Source organism: Nothobranchius furzeri, chromosome 11, assembly GCF_043380555.1.
Source record: "Nothobranchius furzeri strain GRZ-AD chromosome 11, NfurGRZ-RIMD1, whole genome shotgun sequence".
Taxonomy (NCBI): Eukaryota; Metazoa; Chordata; class Actinopteri; order Cyprinodontiformes; family Nothobranchiidae; genus Nothobranchius; species Nothobranchius furzeri.
The window spans coordinates 46,637,422-46,661,897 of NC_091751.1; positions in this window are offsets into that span (position 1 = coordinate 46,637,422).

Sequence of the window (24,476 nt, forward strand, 5' to 3'; positions counted from 1 at the left end):
ATGATGATTTTAACGTTTTTAAAAACGAACATTTAAACATTTTAATGAAGATTTAAACGTTTTAATGATGATTTTAACGTTTTTAAAAACGAACATTTAAAGGTTTTAATGAAGATTTATATTCAACAAGCATATATATATTCTGATTTATATCAGACATATATATCTTGTTTCTACATGATATCAGAAAGAGTCTGCTTGTTTCTACATGTCAGAAAGCATCTGCTTGTTTCTACATGATGTCATAAAGAGTCTGCTTGTTTCTACATGATGTCAGAAAGAGTCTGCTTGTCTTTACATGATGTCAGAAAGTCTGCTTGTTTCTACTTGATGTCAGAAAGAGTGCTTGTTTCTACATGATGTCAGAAAGTCTGCTTGTTTCTTTATGATGTCAGAAAGAGTCTGCTTGTTTCTTTGTGATGTCAGAAAGAGACTGCTTGTTTCTACATGAAATCAGAAGGAGACTGCTTGTTTCTTTATGATGGCAGAAAGATACTGCTTGTTTCTTTATGATGTCAGAAGGAGACTGCTTGTTTCAACATGATGTCAGAAAGAGACTGATTGTTTCTACATGATGTCAGAAAGATACTGCTTGGTCCTTTATGATGTCAGAGGCAGACTGCTTGTTTCTTTATGATGTCAGAAGGAGACTACTTGTTTCTAGATGATGTCAGAAAGAGTCTGCTTGTTTCTACATGATGTCAGAAAGCGTCTGCTTGTTTCTATATGATGTCAGAAAGAGTCTGCTTGTTTTTACACAATGTCAGGAAGTCTGCTTGTTTCTTTATGATGTCATAAAGAGTCTGCTTGTTTCTAGATGATGTCAGAATGAGACTGCTTGTTTCTACATGATGTCAGAAAGAGTCTGCTTGTTTCTAGATGATGTCAGAAAGAGTCTGCTTGTTTCTACATGATGTCAGAAAGAGTATGCTTGTTTTTTCATGATGTCAGAAAGAGTCTGCTTGTTTCTACATGATGTCAGAATGTCTGCTTGTTTCTTTATGATGTCAGAAAGAGTCTGCTTGTTTCTACATGATGTCAGAAAGAGTCTGCTTGTTTCTACATGATGTCAGAAAGAGTCTGCTTGTTTTTACATGATGTCAGAAAGAGTGTGCTTGTTTTTACATGATGTCAGAAAGAGTCTGCTTGTTTCTTTATGATGTCATAAAGAGTCTGCTTGTTTCTACATGATGTCAGAATGAGACTGCTTGCTTTTACATGATGTCAGAAAGAGTCTGCTTGTTTCTAGAAGATGTCATAAAGAGTCTGCTTGTTTCTACATGATGTCAGAAAGAGTCTGCTTGTTTTTACATGATGTCAGAAAGTCTGCTTGTTTCTACATGATGTCAGAAAGAGTGCTTGTTTCTACATGATGTCAGAAAGAATCTGATTGTTTTTACATGATGTCAGAAAGTCTGCTTGTTTTTACATGATGTCAGAAAGAGTCTGCTTTTTTCTACATGATGTCAGAAAGTCTGCTTGTTTCTTTATGATGTCAGAAAGAGTCTGCTTGTTTCTACATGATGTCAGAAAGAGTCTGCTTGTTTCTACATGATGTCAGAAAGTCTGCTTGTTTCTTTGTGATGTCAGAAAGAGTCTGCTTGTTTCTACATGATGTCAGAAAGTCTGCTTGTTTCTAGATGATGTCAGAAAGTATGCTTGTTTTTACATGATGTCAGAAAGTGTCTGCTTGTTTTAAAACATTTTAACGTTTTAATGAACATTTTAACGTTTTAATTAAAATTTTAACATTTTAATGAACCTATAAATGTTTTAAAAATGAACATTTAAACTTTTAAATGAAGAATTTAATGTTTTAATGAACATTTAAACTTTTAAATGAAGAATTTAATGTTTTTAAAAATGATTATTTAAACATTTTAATGATTATTTTAACGTTTTTAAAAATGAACATTTTAATGTTTTAATTAACATTTTAACGTTTTAATGAAGAATTTAATGTTTTAATGAAGATTTTAATGTTTTAATGAAGAATTTAACGTTTTAATGGACATTTGAACATTTTCATGAACATTTTAACGTTTTTAAAAATGAAGATTTTAACGTTTTAATGAACATTTAAACGTTTTAATGAACATTTTAACATTTTAATTAACATTTAAAAGTTTTAATGAACATTTTAACGTTTTAATGAACATTTAATCGTTTTAATGAACCTTTAAACATTTTAATGAACATTTGAACGTTTTTAAAAATGAACATTTTAATGTTTTAATGAACATTTAAACGTTTTAATGAAGTATTTAACGTTTTAATGAACATTTTAAGGTTTTAATGAACATTTTAACATTTTAATGAAAATTTTAACATGTTTAAAAATGAACATTTAAACATTTTAATGAAGATTTTAACGTTTTAGTGAACATTTTAACGTTTTAATGAACATTTTAATGTTTTAATGAAGATTTTAACGTTTTAATGATGATTTTAACGTTTTTAAAAACGAACATTTAAACATTTTAATGAAGATTTAAACGTTTTAATGATGATTTTAACGTTTTTAAAAACGAACATTTAAAGGTTTTAATGAAGATTTATATTCAACAAGCATATATATATTCTGATATATATCAGACATATATATCTTGTTTCTACATGATATCAGAAAGAGTCTGCTTGTTTCTACATGTCAGAAAGCATCTGCTTGTTTCTACATGATGTCAGAAAGAGTCTGCTTGTTTTTACATGATGTCAGAAAGAGTCTGCTTGTTTTTACATGATGTCAGAAAGAGTCTGCTTGTTTCGTTATGATGTCATAAAGAGTCTGCTTGTTTCTACATGATGTCAGAATGAGACTGCTTGCTTTTACATGATGTCAGAAAGAGTCTGCGTGTTTCTAGAAGATTTCATAAAGAGTCTGCTTGTTTCTACATGATGTCAGAAAGAGTCTGCTTGTCTTTACATGATGTCAGAAAGTCTGCTTGTTTCTACTTGATGTCAGAAAGAGTGCTTGTTTCTACATGATGTCAGAAAGTCTGCTTGTTTCTTTATGATATCAGAAAGAGTCTGCTTGTTTCTTTATGATGTCAGAAAGAGACTGCTTGTTTCTACATGAAATCAGAAGGAGACTGCTTGTTTCTACATGATATCAGAAGGAGACTGCTTGTTTCTTTATGATGTCAGAAAGATACTGCTTGTTTCTTTATGATGTCAGGAGACTGCTTGTTTCTACATGATATCAGAAGGAGACTGCTTGTTTCTACATGATATCAGAAGGAGACTGCTTGTTTCTTTATGATGGCAGAAAGATACTGCTTGTTTCTTTATGATGTCAGAAGGAGACTGCTTGTTTCAACATGATGTCAGAAAGAGACTGATTGTTTCTACATGATGTTTATTTACACTGTTCTTTGACTGATTTTATTGACTTCTCATGGTTCTTTTTGTTCTTCTCTAGTTGTTTTATTCTTTTATATTATTCTTTTAACCTTATATGTTTTTACCCCTGTACAGCACTTTGGTCAGCTCACATGCTGTTTTTAAATGTGCTTTATCAAATAAATGGAATGGAATGGAATGGAAAATGATGTCAGAAAGATACTGCTTGGTTCTTTATGATGTCAGAGGCAGACTGCTTGTTTCTTTATGATGTCAGAAGGTGACTACTTGTTTCTAGATGATATCAGAAAGAGTCTGCTTGTTTCTACATGATGTCAGAAAGAGTCTGCTTGTTTCTACATGATGTCAGAAAGTCTGCTTGTTTCTTTATGATGTCATAAAGAGTCTGCTTGTTTCTAGATGATGTCAGAATGAGACTGCTTGTTTCTACATGATGTCAGAAAGAGTCTGCTTGTTTCTAGATGATGTCAGAAAGAGTCTGCTTGTTTCTACATGATGTCAGAAAGAGTATGCTTGTTTTTTCATGATGTCAGAAAGAGTCTGCTTGTTTCTACATGATGTCAGAAAGTCTGCTTGTTTCTTTATGATGTCAGAAATAGTCTGCTTGTTTCTACATGATGTCAGAAAGAGTCTGCTTGTTTCTACATGTCAGAAAGCATCTGCTTGTTTCTACATGATGTCAGAAAGAGTCTGCTTGTTTTTACATGATGTCAGAAAGAGTGTGCTTGTTTTTACATGATGTCAGAAAGTCTGCTTGTTTCTTTATGATGTCATAAAGAGTCTGCTTGTTTCTACATGATTTCAGAATGAGACTGCTTGCTTTTACATGATGTCAGAAAGAGTCTGCTTGTTTCTAGAAGATGTCATAAAGAGTCTGCTTGTTTCTACATGATGTCAGAAAGAGTCTGCTTGTTTTTACATGATGTCAGAAAGTCTGCTTGTTTCTACATGATGTCAGAAAGAGTGCTTGTTTCTACATGATGTCAGAAAGAGTCTGATTGTTTTTACATGATGTCAGAAAGTCTGCTTGTTTCTACATGATGTCAGAAAGAGTCTGCTTGTTTCTACATGATGTCAGAAAGAGTCTGCTTGTTTTTTCATGATGTCAGAAAGAGTCTGCTTGTTTCTACATGATGTCAGAAAGTCTGCTTGTTTCTTTATGATGTCAGAAAGGGTCTGCTTGTTTCTACATGATGTCAGAAAGAGTCTGCTTGTTTCTAGATGATGTCAGAATGAGACTGCTTGTTTCTACATGATGTCAGAAAGAGTCTGCTTGTTTTTACATGATGTCAGAAAGAGTCTGCTTGTTTCTACATGATGTCAGAAAGAGTCTGCTTGTTTTACATGATGTCAGAAAGAGTCTGCTTGTTTCTACATGATGTCAGAAAGTCTGCTTGTTTCTTTGTGATGTCAGAAAGTATGCTTGTTTTTACATGATGTCAGAAAGAGTCTGCTTGTTTTAAAACATTTTAACGTTTTAATGAACAATTTAACGTTTTAATTAAAATTTTAACATTTTAATGAACCTATTAATGTTTTAAAAATGAACCATTTAAACTTTTAAATGAAGAATTTATGTTTTAATGAACATTTAAACATTTTAATGAACATTTTAATGTTTTTAAAAATGAATATTTAAACATTTTAATGATGATTTTAACGTTTTTAAAAATGAACATTTTAATGTTTTAATTAACATTTTAACGTTTTAATGAAGAATTTAATGTTTTAATGAAGATTTTAATGTTTTAATGAAGAATTTAACGTTTTAATGGACATTTGAACATTTTCATGAACATTTTAACGTTTTTAAAAATGAAGATTTTAATGTTTTAATGAACATTTAAACGTTTTAATGAACATTTTAACATTTTAATTAACACTTAAAAGTTTTAATGAACATTTTAACGTTTTAATGAACATTTAATCGTTTTAATGAACCTTTAAACATTTTAATGAACATTTGAACGTTTTTAAAAATGAACATTTTAATGTTTTAATGAACATTTAAATGTTTTAATTAAGTATTTAACGTTTTAATGAACATTTTAAGGTTTTAATGAACATTTTAACATTTTAATGAAAATTTTAACATTTTTAAAAATGAACATTTAAACATTTTAATGAAGATTTTAACGTTTTAGTGAACATTTTAACGTTTTAATGAACATTTTAATGTTTTAATGAAGATTTTAACGTTTTAATGATGATTTTAACGTTTTTAAAAACGAACATTTAAACGTTTTAATGAAGATTTAAACGTTTTAATGATGATTTTAACGTTTTTAAAAACGAACATTTAAAGGTTTTAATGAAGATTTATATTCAACAAGCATATATATATTCTGATATATATCAGACATATATATCTTGTTTCTACATGATATCAGAAAGAGTCTGCTTGTTTCTACATGTCAGAAAGCATCTGCTTGTTTCTACATGATGTCAGAAAGAGTCTGCTTGTTTTTACATGATGTCAGAAAGAGTCTGCTTGTTTTTACATGATGTCAGAAAGAGTCTGCTTGTTTCTTTATGATGTCATAAAGAGTCTGCTTGTTTCTACATGATGTCAGAATGAGACTGCTTGCTTTTACATGATGTCAGAAAGAGTCTGCGTGTTTCTAGAAAATTTCATAAAGAGTCTGCTTGTTTCTACATGATGTCAGAAAGAGTCTGCTTGTCTTTACATGATGTCAGAAAGTCTGCTTGTTTCTACTTGATGTCAGAAAGAGTGCTTGTTTCTACATGATGTCAGAAAGTCTGCTTGTTTCTTTATGATATCAGAAAGAGTCTGCTTGTTTCTTTATGATGTCAGAAAGAGACTGCTTGTTTCTACATGAAATCAGAAGGAGACTGCTTGTTTCTACATGATATCAGAAGGAGACTGCTTGTTTCTTTATGATGTCAGAAAGATACTGCTTGTTTCTTTATGATGTCAGGAGACTGCTTGTTTCTACATGATATCAGAAGGAGACTGCTTGTTTCTACATGATATCAGAAGGAGACTGCTTGTTTCTTTATGATGGCAGAAAGATACTGCTTGTTTCTTTATGATGTCAGAAGGAGACTGCTTGTTTCAACATGATGTCAGAAAGAGACTGATTGTTTCTACATGATGTTTATTTACACTGTTCTTTGACTGATTTTATTGACTTCTCATGGTTCTTTTTGTTCTGCTCTAGTTGTTTTATTCTTTTATATTATTCTTTTAACCTTATATGTTTTTACCCCTGTACAGCACTTTGGTCAGCTCACATGCTGTTTTTAAATGTGCTTTATCAAATAAATGGAATGGAATGGAATGGAAAATGATGTCAGAAAGATACTGCTTGGTTCTTTATGATGTCAGAGGCAGACTGCTTGTTTCTTTATGATGTCAGAAGGTGACTACTTGTTTCTAGATGATATCAGAAAGAGACTGCTTGTTTCTACATGATGTCAGAAAGTGTCTGCTTGTTTCTACATGATGTCAGAAAGAGTCTGCTTGTTTCTACATGATGTCAGAAAGTCTGCTTGTTTCTTTATGATGTCATAAAGAGTCTGCTTGTTTCTAGATGATGTCAGAATGAGACTGCTTGTTTCTACATGATGTCAGAAAGAGTCTGCTTGTTTCTAGATGATGTCAGAAAGAGTCTGCTTGTTTCTACATGATGTCAGAAAGAGTATGCTTGTTTTTTCATGATGTCAGAAAGAGTCTGCTTGTTTCTACATGATGTCAGAAAGTCTGCTTGTTTCTTTATGATGTCAGAAATAGTCTGCTTGTTTCTACATGATGTCAGAAATAGTCTGCTTGTTTCTACATGTCAGAAAGCATCTGCTTGTTTCTACATGATGTCAGAAAGAGTCTGCTTGTTTTTACATGATGTCAGAAAGAGTGTGCTTGTTTTTACATGATGTCAGAAAGTCTGCTTGTTTCTTTATGATGTCATAAAGAGTCTGCTTGTTTCTAAATGATGTCAGAATGAGACTGCTTGCTTTTACATGATGTCAGAAAGAGTCTGCTTGTTTCTAGAAGATGTCATAAAGAGTCTGCTTGTTTCTACATGATGTCAGAAAGAGTCTGCTTGTTTTTACATGATGTCAGAAAGTCTGCTTGTTTCTACATGATGTCAGAAAGAGTGCTTGTTTCTACATGATGTCAGAAAGAGTCTGATTGTTTTTACATGATGTCAGAAAGTCTGCTTGTTTCTACATGATGTCAGAAAGAGTCTGCTTGTTTTTTCATGATGTCAGAAAGAGTCTGCTTGTTTCTACATGATGTCAGAAAGTCTGCTTGTTTCTTTATGATGTCAGAAAGGGTCTGCTTGTTTCTACATGATGTCAGAAAGAGTCTGCTTGTTTCTAGATGATGTCAGAATGAGACTGCTTGTTTCTACATGATGTCAGAAAGAGTCTGCTTGTTTTTACATGATGTCAGAAAGAGTCTGCTTGTTTCTACATGATGTCAGAAAGAGTCTGCTTGTTTTACATGATGTCAGAAAGAGTCTGCTTGTTTCTACATGATGTCAGAAAGTCTGCTTGTTTCTTTGTGATGTCAGAAAGAGTCTGCTTGTTTCTACATGATGTCAGAAAGTCTGCTTGTTTCTAGATGATGTCAGAAAGTATGCTTGTTTTTACATGATGTCAGAAAGAGTCTGCTTGTTTTAAAACATTTTAACGTTTTAATGAACAATTTAACGTTTTAATTAAAATTTTAACATTTTAATGAACCTATTAATGTTTTAAAAATGAACCATTTAAACTTTTAAATGAAGAATTTATGTTTTAATGAACATTTAAACATTTTAATGAACATTTTAATGTTTTTAAAAATGAATATTTAAACATTTTAATGATGATTTTAACGTTTTTAAAAATGAACATTTTAATGTTTTAATTAACATTTTAACGTTTTAATGAAGAATTTAATGTTTTAATGAAGATTTTAATGTTTTAATGGACATTTGAACATTTTCATGAACATTTTAACGTTTTTAAAAATGAAGATTTTAATGTTTTAATGAACATTTAAACGTTTTAATGAACATTTTAACATTTTAATTAACACTTAAAAGTTTTAATGAACATTTTAACGTTTTAATGAACATTTAATCGTTTTAATGAACCTTTAAACATTTTAATGAACATTTGAACGTTTTTAAAAATGAACATTTTAATGTTTTAATGAACATTTAAATGTTTTAATGAAGTATTTAACGTTTTAATGAACATTTTAAGGTTTTAATGAACATTTTAACATTTTAATGAAAATTTTAACATTTTTAAAAATGAACATTTAAACATTTTAATGAAGATTTTAACGTTTTAGTGAACATTTTAACGTTTTAATGAACATTTTAATGTTTTAATGAAGATTTTAACGTTTTAATGATGATTTTAACGTTTTTAAAAACGAACATTTAAACGTTTTAATGAAGATTTAAACGTTTTAATGATGATTTTAACGTTTTTAAAAATGAACATTTAAAGGTTTTAATGAAGATTTATATTCAACAAGCATATATATATTCTGATATATATCAGACATATATATCTTGTTTCTACATGATATCAGAAAGAGTCTGCTTGTTTCTACATGTCAGAAAGCATCTGCTTGTTTCTACATGATGTCAGAAAGAGTCTGCTTGTTTTTACATGATGTCAGAAAGAGTCTGCTTGTTTTTACATGATGTCAGAAAGAGTCTGCTTGTTTCTTTATGATGTCATAAAGAGTCTGCTTGTTTCTACATGATGTCAGAATGAGACTGCTTGCTTTTACATGATGTCAGAAAGAGTCTGCTTGTTTCTAGAAGATTTCATAAAGAGTCTGCTTGTTTCTACATGATGTCAGAAAGAGTCTGCTTGTCTTTACATGATGTCAGAAAGTCTGCTTGTTTCTACTTGATGTCAGAAAGAGTGCTTGTTTCTACATGATGTCAGAAAGTCTGCTTGTTTCTTTATGATGTCAGAAAGAGTCTGCTTGTTTCTTTATGATGTCAGAAAGAGACTGCTTGTTTCTACATGAAATCAGAAGGAGACTGCTTGTTTCTTTATGATGGCAGAAAGATACTGCTTGTTTCTTTATGATGTCAGGAGACTGCTTGTTTCTACATGATATCAGAAGGAGACTGCTTGTTTCTACATGATATCAGAAGGAGACTGCTTGTTTCTTTATGATGGCAGAAAGATACTGCTTGTTTCTTTATGATGTCAGAAGGAGACTGCTTGTTTCAACATGATGTCAGAAAGATACTGCTTGGTTCTTTATGATGTCAGAGGCAAACTGCTTGTTTCTTTATGATGTCAGAAGGAGACTACTTGTTTCTAGATGATGTCAGAAAGAGTCTGCTTGTTTCTACATGATGTCAGAAAGCGTCTGCTTGTTTCTACATGATGTCAGAAAGAGTCTGCTTGTTTCTACATGATGTCAGAAAGTCTGCTTGTTTCTTTATGATGTCATAAAGAGTCTGCTTGTTTCTAGATGATGTCAGAATGAGACTGCTTGTTTCTACATGATGTCAGAAAGAGTCTGCTTGTTTCTAGATGATGTCAGAAAGAGTCTGCTTGTTTCTACATGATGTCAGAAACAGTATGCTTGTTTTTTCATGATGTCAGAAAGAGTCTGCTTGTTTCTACATGATGTCAGAAAGTCTGCTTGTTTCTTTATGATGTCAGAAAGAGTCTGCTTGTTTCTACATGATGTCAGAAAGCATCTGCTTGTTTCTACATGATGTCAGAAAGAGTCTGCTTGTTTTTACATGATGTCAGAAAGAGTGTGCTTGTTTTTACATGATGTCAGAAAGAGTCTGCTTGTTTCTTTATGATGTCATAAAGAGTCTGCTTGTTTCTACATGATGTCAGAATGAGACTGCTTGCTTTTACATGATGTCAGAAAGAGTCTGCTTGTTTCTACATGATGTCAGAAAGAGTCTGCTTGTTTTTACATGATGTCAGAAAGTCTGCTTGTTTCTACATGATGTCAGAAAGAGTGCTTGTTTCTACATGATGTCAGAAAGAATCTGATTGTTTTTACATGATGTCAGAAAGTCTGCTTGTTTTTACATGACGTCAGAAAGAGTCTGCTTGTTTCTACATGATGTCAGAAAGAGTCTGCTTGTTTTTTCATGATGTCAGAAAGAGTCTGCTTGTTTCTACATGATGTCAGAAAGTCTGCTTGTTTCTTTATGATGTCAGAAAGAGTCTGCTTGTTTCTTTATGATGTCATAAAGAGTCTGCTTGTTTCTACATGATGTCAGAATGAGACTGGTTGCTTTTACATGATGTCAGAAAGAGTCTGCTTGTTTCTAGAAGATTTCATAAAGAGTCTGCTTGTTTCTACATGATGTCAGAAAGAGTCTGCTTGTCTTTACATGATGTCAGAAAGTCTGCTTGTTTCTACTTGATGTCAGAAAGAGTGCTTGTTTCTACATGATGTCAGAAAGTCTGCTTGTTTCTTTATGATATCAGAAAGAGTCTGCTTGTTTCTTTATGATGTCAGAAAGAGACTGCTTGTTTCTACATGAAATCAGAAGGAGACTGCTTGTTTCTACATGATATCAGAAGGAGACTGCTTGTTTCTTTATGATGTCAGAAAGATACTGCTTGTTTCTTTATGATGTCAGGAGACTGCTTGTTTCTACATGATATCAGAAGGAGACTGCTTGTTTCTACATGATATCAGAAGGAGACTGCTTGTTTCTTTATGATGGCAGAAAGATACTGCTTGTTTCTTTATGATGTCAGAAGGAGACTGCTTGTTTCAACATGATGTCAGAAAGAGACTGATTGTTTCTACATGATGTCAGAAAGATACTGCTTGGTTCTTTATGATGTCAGAGGCAGACTGCTTGTTTCTTTATGATGTCAGAAGGTGACTACTTGTTTCTAGATGATGTCAGAAAGAGACTGCTTGTTTCTACATAATGTCAGAAAGAGTCTGCTTGTTTCTACATGATGTCAGAAAGAGTCTGCTTGTTTCTACATGATATCAGAAGGAGACTGCTTGTTTCTACATGATATCAGAAGGAGACTGCTTGTTTCTTTATGATGGCAGAAAGATACTGCTTGTTTCTTTATGATGTCAGAAGGAGACTGCTTGTTTCAACATGATGTCAGAAAGATACTGCTTGGTTCTTTATGATGTCAGAGGCAAACTGCTTGTTTCTTTATGATGTCAGAAGGAGACTACTTGTTTCTAGATGATGTCAGAAAGAGTCTGCTTGTTTCTACATGATGTCAGAAAGCGTTTGCTTCTTTCTACATGATGTCAGAAAGAGTCTGCTTGTTTCTACATGATGTCAGAAAGTCTGCTTGTTTCTTTATGATGTCATAAAGAGTCTGCTTGTTTCTAGATGATGTCAGAATGAGACTGCTTGTTTCTACATGATGTCAGAAAGAGTCTGCTTGTTTCTAGATGATGTCAGAAAGAGTCTGCTTGTTTCTACATGATGTCAGAAACAGTATGCTTGTTTTTTCATGATGTCAGAAAGAGTCTGCTTGTTTCTACATGATGTCAGAAAGTCTGCTTGTTTCTTTATGATGTCAGAAAGAGTCTGCTTGTTTCTACATGATGTCAGAAAGCATCTGCTTGTTTCTACATGATGTCAGAAAGAGTCTGCTTGTTTTTACATGATGTCAGAAAGAGTGTGCTTGTTTTTACATGATGTCAGAAAGAGTCTGCTTGTTTCTTTATGATGTCATAAAGAGTCTGCTTGTTTCTACATGATGTCAGAATGTGACTGCTTGCTTTTACATGATGTCAGAAAGAGTCTGCTTGTTTCTACATGATGTCAGAAAGAGTCTGCTTGTTTTTACATGATGTCAGAAAGTCTGCTTGTTTCTACATGATGTCAGAAAGAGTGCTTGTTTCTACATGATGTCAGAAAGAATCTGATTGTTTTTACATGATGTCAGAAAGTCTGCTTGTTTTTACATGACGTCAGAAAGAGTCTGCTTGTTTCTACATGATGTCAGAAAGAGTCTGCTTGTTTTTTCATGATGTCAGAAAGAGTCTGCTTGTTTCTACATGATGTCAGAAAGTCTGCTTGTTTCTTTATGATGTCAGAAAGAGTCTGCTTGTTTCTTTATGATGTCATAAAGAGTCTGCTTGTTTCTACATGATGTCAGAATGAGACTGGTTGCTTTTACATGATGTCAGAAAGAGTCTGCTTGTTTCTAGAAGATTTCATAAAGAGTCTGCTTGTTTCTACATGATGTCAGAAAGAGTCTGCTTGTCTTTACATGATGTCAGAAAGTCTGCTTGTTTCTACTTGATGTCAGAAAGAGTGCTTGTTTCTACATGATGTCAGAAAGTCTGCTTGTTTCTTTATGATATCAGAAAGAGTCTGCTTGTTTCTTTATGATGTCAGAAAGAGACTGCTTGTTTCTACATGAAATCAGAAGGAGACTGCTTGTTTCTACATGATATCAGAAGGAGACTGCTTGTTTCTTTATGATGTCAGAAAGATACTGCTTGTTTCTTTATGATGTCAGGAGACTGCTTGTTTCTACATGATATCAGAAGGAGACTGCTTGTTTCTACATGATATCAGAAGGAGACTGCTTGTTTCTTTATGATGGCAGAAAGATACTGCTTGTTTCTTTATGATGTCAGAAGGAGACTGCTTGTTTCAACATGATGTCAGAAAGAGACGGATTGTTTCTACATGATGTCAGAAAGATACTGCTTGGTTCTTTATGATGTCAGAGGCAGACTGCTTGTTTCTTTATGATGTCAGAAGGTGACTACTTGTTTCTAGATGATGTCAGAAAGAGACTGCTTGTTTCTACATAATGTCAGAAAGAGTCTGCTTGTTTCTACATGATGTCAGAAAGAGTCTGCTTGTTTCTACATGATGTCAGAAAGTCTGCTTGTTTCTTTATGATGTCATAAAGAGTCTGCTTGTTTCTAGATGATGTCAGAATGAGACTGCTTGTTTCTACATGATGTCAGAAAGAGTCTGCTTGTTTCTAGATGATGTCAGAAAGAGTCTGCTTGTTTCTACATGATGTCAGAAAGAGTATGCTTGTTTTTTCATGATGTCAGAAAGAGTCTGCTTGTTTCTACATGATGTCAGAAAGTCTGCTTGTTTCTTTATGATGTCAGAAATAGTCTGCTTGTTTCTACATGATGTCAGAAAGAGTCTGCTTGTTTCTACATGTCAGAAAGCATCTGCTTGTTTCTACATGATGTCAGAAAGAGTCTGCTTGTTTTTACATGTCAGAAAGAGTGTGCTTGTTTTTACATGATGTCAGAAAGTCTGCTTGTTTCTTTATGATGTCATAAAGAGTCTGCTTGTTTCTACATGATGTCAGAATGAGACTGTTTGCTTTTACATGATGTCAGAAAGAGTCTGCTTGTTTCTAGAAGATGTCATAAAGAGTCTGCTTGTTTCCACATGATGTCAGAAAGAGTCTGCTTGTTTTTACATGATGTCAGAAAGTCTGCTTGTTTCTACATGATGTCAGAAAGAGTGCTTGTTTCTACATGATGTCAGAAAGAGTCTGCTTGTTTTTACATGATGTCAGAAAGTCTGCTTGTTTCTACATGATGTCAGAAAGAGTCTGCTTGTTTCTACATGATGTCAGAAAGAGTCTGCTTGTTTTTTCATGATGTCAGAAAGAGTCTGCTTGTTTCTACATGATGTCAGAAAGTCTGCTTGTTTCTTTATGATGTCAGAAAGAGTCTGCTTGTTTCTACATGATGTCAGAAAGAGTCTGCTTGTTTCTAGATGATGTCAGAATGAGACTGCTTGTTTCTACATGATGTCAGAAAGAGTCTGCTTGTTTTTACATGATGTCAGAAAGAGTCTGCTTGTTTCTACATGATGTCAGAAAGAGTCTGCTTGTTTTACATGATGTCAGAAAGAGTCTGCTTGTTTCTACATGATGTCAGAAAGTCTGCTTGTTTCTTTGTGATGTCAGAAAGAGTCTGCTTGTTTCTACATCATGTCAGAAAGTCTGCTTGTTTCTAGATGATGTCAGAAAGTATGCTTGTTTTTACATGATGTCAGAAAGAGTCTGCTTGTTTTAAAACATTTTAACGTTTTAATGAACAATTTAACGTTTTAATTAAAATTTTAACATTTTAATGAACCTATTAATGTTTTAAAAATGAACCATTTAAACTTTTAAATGAAGAATTTATGTTTTAATGAACATTTAAACATTTTAATGAACATTTTAATGTTTTTAAAAATGAATATTTAAACATTTTAATGATGATTTTAACGTTTTTAAAAATGAACATTTTAATGTTTTAATTAACATTTTAACGTTTTAATGAAGAATTTAATGTTTTAATGAAGATTTTAATGTTTTAATGGACATTTGAACATTTTCATGAACATTTTAACGTTTTTAAAAATGAAGATTTTATTGTTTTAATGAACATTTAAACGTTTTAATGAACATTTTAACATTTTAACTAACACAAAAGTTTTAATGAACATTTTAACGTTTTAATGAACATTTAATCGTTTTAATGAACCTTTAAACATTTTAATGAACATTTGAACGTTTTTAAAAATGAACATTTTAATGTTTTAATGAACATTTAAATGTTTTAATGAAGTATTTAACGTTTTAATGAACATTTTAAGGTTTTAATGAACATTTTAACATTTTAATGAAAATTTTAACATTTTTAAAAATGAACATTTAAACATTTTAATGAAGATTTTAACGTTTTAGTGAACATTTTAACGTTTTAATGAACATTTTAATGTTTTAATGAAGATTTTAACGTTTTAATGATGATTTTAACGTTTTTAAAAACGAACATTTAAACGTTTTAATGAAGATTTAAACGTTTTAATGATGATTTTAACGTTTTTAAAAACGAACATTTAAAGGTTTTAATGAAGATTTATATTCAACAAGCATATATATATTCTGATATATATCAGACATATATATCTTGTTTCTACATGATATCAGAAAGAGTCTGCTTGTTTCTACATGTCAGAAAGCATCTGCTTGTTTCTACATGATGTCAGAAAGAGTCTGCTTGTTTTTACATGATGTCAGAAAGAGTCTGCTTGTTTTTACATGATGTCAGAAAGAGTCTGCTTGTTTCTTTATGATGTCATAAAGAGTCTGCTTGTTTCTACATGATGTCAGAATGAGACTGCTTGCTTTTACATGATGTCAGAAAGAGTCTGCTTGTTTCTAGAAGATTTCATAAAGAGTCTGCTTGTTTCTACATGATGTCAGAAAGAGTCTGCTTGTCTTTACATGATGTCAGAAAGCCTGCTTGTTTCTACTTGATGTCAGAAAGAGTGCTTGTTTCTACATGATGTCAGAAAGTCTGCTTGTTTCTTTATGATGTCAGAAAGAGTCTGCTTGTTTCTTTATGATGTCAGAAAGAGACTGCTTGTTTCTACATGAAATCAGAAGGAGACTGCTTGTTTCTTTATGATGGCAGAAAGATACTGCTTGTTTCTTTATGATGTCAGGAGACTGCTTGTTTCTACATGATATCAGAAGGAGACTGCTTGTTTCTACATGATATCAGAAGGAGACTGCTTGTTTCTTTATGATGGCAGAAAGATACTGCTTGTTTCTTTATGATGTCAGAAGGAGACTGCTTGTTTCAACATGATGTCAGAAAGATACTGCTTGGTTCTTTATGATGTCAGAGGCAAACTGCTTGTTTCTTTATGATGTCAGAAGGAGACTACTTGTTTCTAGATGATGTCAGAAAGAGTCTGCTTGTTTCTACATGATGTCAGAAAGCGTCTGCTTGTTTCTACATGATGTCAGAAAGAGTCTGCTTGTTTCTACATGATGTCAGAAAGTCTGCTTGTTTCTTTATGATGTCATAAAGAGTCTGCTTGTTTCTAGATGATGTCAGAATGAGACTGCTTGTTTCTACATGATGTCAGAAAGAGTCTGCTTGTTTCTAGATGATGTCAGAAAGAGTCTGCTTGTTTCTACATGATGTCAGAAACAGTATGCTTGTTTTTTCATGATGTCAGAAAGAGTCTGCTTGTTTCTACATGATGTCAGAAAGTCTGCTTGTTTCTTTATGATGTCAGAAAGAGTCTGCTTGTTTCTACATGATGTCAGAAAGCATCTGCTTGTTTCTACATGATGTCAGAAAGAGTCTGCTTGTTTTTACATGATGTCAGAAAGAGTGTGCTTGTTTTTACATGATGTCAGAAAGAGTCTGCTTGTTTCTTTATGATGTCATAAAGAGTCTGCTTGTTTCTACATGATGTCAGAATGAGACTGCTTGCTTTTACATGATGTCAGAAAGAGTCTGCTTGTTTCTACATGATGTCAGAAAGAGTCTGCTTGTTTTTACATGATGTCAGAAAGTCTGCTTGTTTCTACATGATGTCAGAAAGAGTGCTTGTTTCTACATGATGTCAGAAAGAATCTGATTGTTTTTACATGATGTCAGAAAGTCTGCTTGTTTTTACATGACGTCAGAAAGAGTCTGCTTGTTTCTACATGATGTCAGAAAGAGTCTGCTTGTTTTTTCATGATGTCAGAAAGAGTCTGCTTGTTTCTACATGATGTCAGAAAGTCTGCTTGTTTCTTTATGATGTCAGAAAGAGTCTGCTTGTTTCTTTATGATGTCATAAAGAGTCTGCTTGTTTCTACATGATGTCAGAATGAGACTGGTTGCTTTTACATGATGTCAGAAAGAGTCTGCTTGTTTCTAGAAGATTTCATAAAGAGTCTGCTTGTTTCTACATGATGTCAGAAAGAGTCTGCTTGTCTTTACATGATGTCAGAAAGTCTGCTTGTTTCTACTTGATGTCAGAAAGAGTGCTTGTTTCTACATGATGTCAGAAAGTCTGCTTGTTTCTTTATGATATCAGAAAGAGTCTGCTTGTTTCTTTATGATGTCAGAAAGAGACTGCTTGTTTCTACATGAAATCAGAAGGAGACTGCTTGTTTCTACATGATATCAGAAGGAGACTGCTTGTTTCTTTATGATGTCAGAAAGATACTGCTTGTTTCTTTATGATGTCAGGAGACTGCTTGTTTCTACATGATATCAGAAGGAGACTGCTTGTTTCTACATGATATCAGAAGGAGACTGCTTGTTTCTTTATGATGGCAGAAAGATACTGCTTGTTTCTTTATGATGTCAGAAGGAGACTGCTTGTTTCAACATGATGTCAGAAAGAGACTGATTGTTTCTACATGATGTCAGAAAGATACTGCTTGGTTCTTTATGATGTCAGAGGCAGACTGCTTGTTTCTTTATGATGTCAGAAGGTGACTACTTGTTTCTAGATGATGTCAGAAAGAGACTGCTTGTTTCTACATAATGTCAGAAAGAGTCTGCTTGTTTCTACATGATGTCAGAAAGAGTCTGCTTGTTTCTACATGATGTCAGAAAGTCTGCTTGTTTCTTTATGATGTCATAAAGAGTCTGCTTGTTTCTAGATGATGTCAGAATGAGACTGCTTGTTTCTACATGATGTCAGAAAGAGTCTGCTTGTTTCTAGATGATGTCAGAAAGAGTCTGCTTGTTTCTACATGATGTCAGAAAGAGTATGCTTGTTTTTTCATGATGTCAGAAAGAGTCTGCTTGTTTCTACATGATGTCAGAAAGTCTGCTTGTTTCTTTATGATGTCAGAAATAGTCTGCTTGTTTCTACATGATGTCAGAAAGAGTCTGCTTGTTTCTACATGTCAGAAAGCATCTGCTTGTTTCTACATGATGTCAGAAAGAGTCTGCTTGTTTTTACATGTCAGAAAGAGTGTGCTTGTTTTTACATGATGTCAGAAAGTCTGCTTGTTTCTTTATGATGTCATAAAGAGTCTGCTTGTTTCTACATGATGTCAGAATGAGACTGCTTGCTTTTACATGATGTCAGAAAGAGTCTGCTTGTTTCTAGAAGATGTCATAAAGAGTCTGCTTGTTTCCACATGATGTCAGAAGGAGTCTGCTTGTTTTTACATGATGTCAGAAAGTCTGCTTGTTTCTACATGATGTCAGAAAGAGTGCTTGTTTCTACATGATGTCAGAAAGAGTCTGCTTGTTTTTACATGATGTCAGAAAGTCTGCTTGTTTCTACATGATGTCAGAAAGAGTCTGCTTGTTTCTACATGATGTCAGAAAGAGTCTGCTTGTTTTTTCATGATGTCAGAAAGAGTCTGCTTGTTTCTACATGATGTCAGAAAGTCTGCTTGTTTCTTTATGATGTCAGAAAGAGTCTGCTTGTTTCTACATGATGTCAGAAAGAGTCTGCTTGTTTCTAGATGATGTCAGAATGAGACTGCTTGTTTCTACATGATGTCAGAAAGAGTCTGCTTGTTTTTACATGATGTCAGAAAGAGTCTGCTTGTTTCTACATGATGTCAGAAAGAGTCTGCTTGTTTTACATGATGTCAGAAAGAGTCTGCTTGTTTCTACATGATGTCAGAAAGTCTGCTTGTTTCTTTGTGATGTCAGAAAGAGTCTGCTTGTTTCTACATGATGTCAGAAAGTCTGCTTGTTTCTAGATGATGTCAGAAAGTATGCTTGTTTTTACATGATGTCAGAAAGAGTCTGCTTGTTTTAAAACATTTTAACGTTTTAATGAACATTTTAACATTTTAATTAAAATTTTAACATTTTAATGAACCTATTAATGTTTTAAAAATGAACATTTAAACTTTTAAATGAAGAATTTATGTTTTAATGAACATTTAAACATTTTAATGAACATTTTAATGTTTTTAAAAATGAATATTTAAACATTTTAATGATGATTTTAACGTTTTTAAAAATGAACATTTTAATGTTTTAATTAACATTTTAACGTTTTAATGAAGAATTTAACGTTTTAATGAAGATTTTAATGTTTTAATGAAGAATTTAACGTTTTAATGGACATTTGAACATTTTCATGAACATTTTAACGTTTTTAAAAATGAAGATTTTAATGTTTTAATGAACATTTAAACGTTTTAATGAACATTTTAACATTTTAATTAACATTTAAAAGTTTTAATGAACATTTTAACGTTTTAATGAACATTTAATCGTTTTAATGAACCTTTAAACATTTTAATGAACATTTGAACGTTTTTAAAAATGAACATTTTAATGTTTTAATGAACATTTAAATGTTTTAATGAAGTATTTAACGTTTTAATGAACATTTTAAGGTTTTAATGAACATTTTAACATTTTAATGAAAATTTTAACATTTTTAAAAACGAACATTTAAACATTTTAATGAAGATTTTAACGTTTTAGTGAACATTTTAACGTTTTAATGAACATTTTAATGTTTTAATGAAGATTTTAACGTTTTAATGATGATTTTAACGTTTTTAAAAACGAACATTTAAACGTTTTAATGAAGATTTAAACGTTTTAATGATGATTTTAACGTTTTTAAAAACGAACATTTAAAGGTTTTAATGAAGATTTATATTCAACAAGCATATATATATTCTGATATATATCAGACATATATATCTTGTTTCTACATGATATCAGAAAGAGTCTGCTTGTTTCTACATGTCAGAAAGCATCTGCTTGTTTCTACATGATGTCAGAAAGAGTCTGCTTGTTTTTACATGATGTCAGAAAGAGTCTGCTTGTTTTTACATGATGTCAGAAAGAGTCTGCTTGTTTCTTTATGATGTCATAAAGAGTCTGCTTGTTTCTACATGATGTCAGAATGAGACTGCTTGCTTTTACATGATGTCAGAAAGAGTCTGCTTGTTTCTAGAAGATTTCATAAAGAGTCTGCTTGTTTCTACATGATGTCAGAAAGAGTCTGCTTGTCTTTACATGATGTCAGAAAGTCTGCTTGTTTCTACTTGATGTCAGAAAGAGTGCTTGTTTCTACATAATGTCACAAAGTCTGCTTGTTTCTTTATGATGTCAGAAAGAGTCTGCTTGTTTCTTTATGATGTCAGAAAGAGACTGCTTGTTTCTACTTGAAATCAGAAGGAGACTGCTTGTTTCTTTATGATGGCAGAAAGATACTGCTTGTTTCTTTATGATGTCAGGAGACTGCTTGTTTCTACATGCTATCAGAAGGAGACTGCTTGTTTCTACATGATATCAGAAGGAGACTGCTTGTTTCTTTATGATGGCAGAAAGATACTGCTTGTTTCTTTATGATGTCAGAAGGAGACTGCTTGTTTCAACATGATGTCAGAAAGAGACTGATTGTTTCTACATGATGTCAGAAAGATACTGCTTGGTTCTTTATGATGTCAGAGGCAGACTGCTTGTTTCTTTATGATGTCAGAAGGAGACTACTTGTTTCTAGATGATGTCAGAAAGAGTCTGCTTGTTTCTACATGATGTCAGAAAGAGTCTGCTTGTTTCTACATGATGTCAGAAAGTCTACTTGTTTCTTTATGATGTCATAAAGAGTCTGCTTGTTTCTAGATGATGTCAGAATGAGACTGCTTGTTTCTACATTATGTCAGAAAGAGTCTGCTTGTGTCTAGATGATGTCAGAAAGAGTCTGCTTGTTTCTACATGATGTCAGAAAGAGTATGCTTGTCTTTTCATGATGTCAGAAAGAGTCCGCTTGTTTCTACATGATGTCAGAAAGTCTGCTTGTTTCTTTATGATGTCAGAAAGAGTCTGCTTGTTTCTACATGATGTCAGAAAGCATCTGCTTGTTTCTACATGATGTCAGAAAGAGTCTGCTTGTTTTTACATGATGTCAGAAAGAGTGTGCTTGTTTTTACATGATGTCAGAAAGAGTCTGCTTGTTTCTTTATGATGTCATAAAGAGTCTGCTTGTTTCTACATGATGTCAGAATGAGACTGCTTGCTTTTACATGATGTCAGAAAGAGTCTGCTTGTTTCTAGAAGATGTCATAAAGAGTCTGCTTGTTTCTACATGATGTCAGAAAGAGTCTGCTTGTTTTTACATGATGTCAGAAAGTCTGCTTGTTTCTACATGATGTCAGAAAGAGTGCTTGTTTCTACATGATGTCAGAAAGAGTCTGATTGTTTTTACATGATGTCAGAAAGTCTGCTTGTTTCTACATGATGTCAGAAAGAGTCTGCTTGTTTCTACATGATGTCAGAAAGAGTCTGCTTGTTTTTTCATGATGTCAGAAAGAGTCTGCTTGTTTCTACATGATGTCAGAAAGTCTGCTTGTTTCTTTATGATGTCAGAAAGGGTCTGCTTGTTTCTACATGATGTCAGAAAGAGTCTGCTTGTTTCTAGATGATGTCAGAATGAGACTGCTTGTTTCTACATGATGTCAGAAAGAGTCTGCTTGTTTTTACATGATGTCAGAAAGAGTCTGCTTGTTTCTACATGATGTCAGAAAGAGTCTGCTTGTTTTACATGATGTCAGAAAGAGTCTGCTTGTTTCTACATGATGTCAGAAAGTCTGCTTGTTTCTTTGTGATGTCAGAAAGAGTCTGCTTGTTTCTACATGATGTCAGAAAGTCTGCTTGTTTCTAGATGATGTCAGAAAGTATGCTTGTTTTTACATGATGTCAGAAAGAGTCTGCTTGTTTTAAAACATTTTAACGTTTTAATGAACAATTTAACGTTTTAATTAAAATTTTAACATTTTAATGAACCTATTAATGTTTTAAAAATGAACCATTTAAACTTTTAAATGAAGAATTTATGTTTTAATGAACATTTAAACATTTTAATGAACATTTTAATGTTTTTAAAAATGAATATTTAAACATTTTAATGATGATTTTAACGTTTTTAAAACTGAACATTTTAATGTTTTAATTAACATTTTAACGTTTTAATGAAGAATTTAACGTTTTAATGAAGATTTTAATGTTTTAATGAAGAATTTAATGTTTTAATGGACATTTGAACATTTTCATGAACATTTTAACGTTTTTAAAAATGAAGATTTTAATGTTTTAATGAACATTTAAACGTTTTAATGAACATTTTAACATTTTAATTAACATTTAAAAGTTTTAATGAACATTTTAACGTTTTAATGAACATTTAATCGTTTTAATGAACCTTTAAACATTTAATGAACATTTGAACGTTTTTAAAAATGAACATTTTAATGTTTTAATGAACATTTAAATGTTTTAATGAAGTATTTAACGTTTTAATGAACATTTTAAGGTTTTAATGAACATTTTAACATTTTAATGAAAATTTTAACATTTTTAAAAATGAACATTTAAACATTTTAATGAATATTTTAACGTTTTAGTGAACATTTTAACGTTTTAATGAACATTTTAATGTTTTAATGAAGATTTTAACGTTTTAATGATGATTTTAACGTTTTTAAAAACGAACATTTAAACGTTTTAATGAAGATTTAAACGTTTTAATGATAATTTTAACGTTTTTAAAAACGAACATTTAAAGGTTTTAATGAAGATTTATATTCAACAAGCATATATATATTCTGATATATATCAGACATATATATCTTGTTTCTACATGATATCAGAAAGAGTCTGCTTGTTTCTACATGTCAGAAAGCATCTGCTTGTTTCTACATGATGTCAGAAAGAGTCTGCTTGTTTTTACATGATGTCAGAAAGAGTCTGCTTGTTTTTACATGATGTCAGAAAGAGTCTGCTTGTTTCTTTATGATGTCATAAAGAGTCTGCTTGTTTCTACATGATGTCAGAATGAGACTGCTTGCTTTTACATGATGTCAGAAAGAGTCTGCTTGTTTCTAGAAGATTTCATAAAGAGTCTGCTTGTTTCTACATGATGTCGGAAAGAGTCTGCTTGTCTTTACATGATGTCAGAAAGTCTGCTTGTTTCTACTTGATGTCAGAAAGAGTGCTTGTTTCTACATGATGTCAGAAAGAGTCTGCTTGTTTCTTTATGATGTCATAAAGAGTCTGCTTGTTTCTACATGATGTCAGAATGAGACTGCTTGCTTTTACATGATGTCGGAAAGAGTCTGCTTGTTTCTAGAAGATGTCATAAAGAGTCTGCTTGTTTCTACATGATGTCAGAGTCTGCTTGTTTTTACATGATGTCAGAAAGTCTGCTTGTTTCTACATTATGTCAGAAAGAGTGCTTGTTTCTACATGATGTCAGAAAGAGTCTGATTGTTTTTACATGATGTCAGAAAGTCTGCTTGTTTTTACATGATGTCAGAAAGAGTCTGCTTGTTTCTACATTATGTCAGAAAGAGTCTGCTTGTTTTTTCATGATGTCAGAAAGATTCTGCTTGTTTCTACATGATGTCAGAAATTCTGCTTGTTTCTTTATGATGTCAGAAAGAGTCTGCTTGTTTCTACATGATGTCAGAAAGAGTCTGCTTGTTTCTAGATGATGTCAGAATGAGACTGCTTGTTTCTACATGATGTCAGAAAGAGTCTGCTTGTTTTTACATGATGTCAGAAAGAGTCTGCTTGTTTCTACATTATGTCAGAAAGAGTCTGCTTGTTTTACATGATGTCAGAAAGAGTCTGCTTGTTTCTACATGATGTCAGAAAGTCTGCTTGTTTCTTTGTGATGTCAGAAAGAGTCTGCTTGTTTCTACATTATGTCAGAAAGTCTGCTTGTTTCTTTATGATGTCATAAAGAGTCTGCTTGTTTCTAGATTATGTCAGAATGAGACTGCTTGTTTCTACATGATGTCAGCAAGAGTCTGCTTGTTTCTAGATGATGTCAGAAAGAGTCTGCTTGTTTCTACATGATGTCAGAAAGAGTATGCTTGTTTTTTCATGATGTCAGAAAGAGTCTGCTTGTTTCTACATGATGTCAGAAAGTCTGCTTGTTTCTTTATGATGTCAGAAAGAGTCTGCTTGTTTCTACATGATGTCAGAAAGAGTCTGCTTGTTTCTACATGATGTCAGAAAGCATCTGCTTGTTTCTACATGATGTCAGAAAGAGTCTGCTTGTTTTTACATGATGTCAGAAAGAGTGTGCTTGTTTTTACATGATGTCAGAAAGAGTCTGCTTGTTTCTTTATGATGTCATAAAGAGTCAGCTTGTTTCTACATGATGTCAGAATGAGACTGCTTGCTTTTACATGATGTCAGAAAGAGTCTGCTTGTTTCTAGAAGATGTCATAAAGAGTCTGCTTGTTTCTACATGATGTCAGAGTCTGCTTGTTTTTACATGATGTCAGAAAGTCTGCTTGTTTCTACATGATGTCAGAAAGAGTGCTTGTTTCTACATGATGTCAGAAAGAGTCTGATTGTTTTTACATGATGTCAGAAAGTCTGCTTGTTTTTACATGAT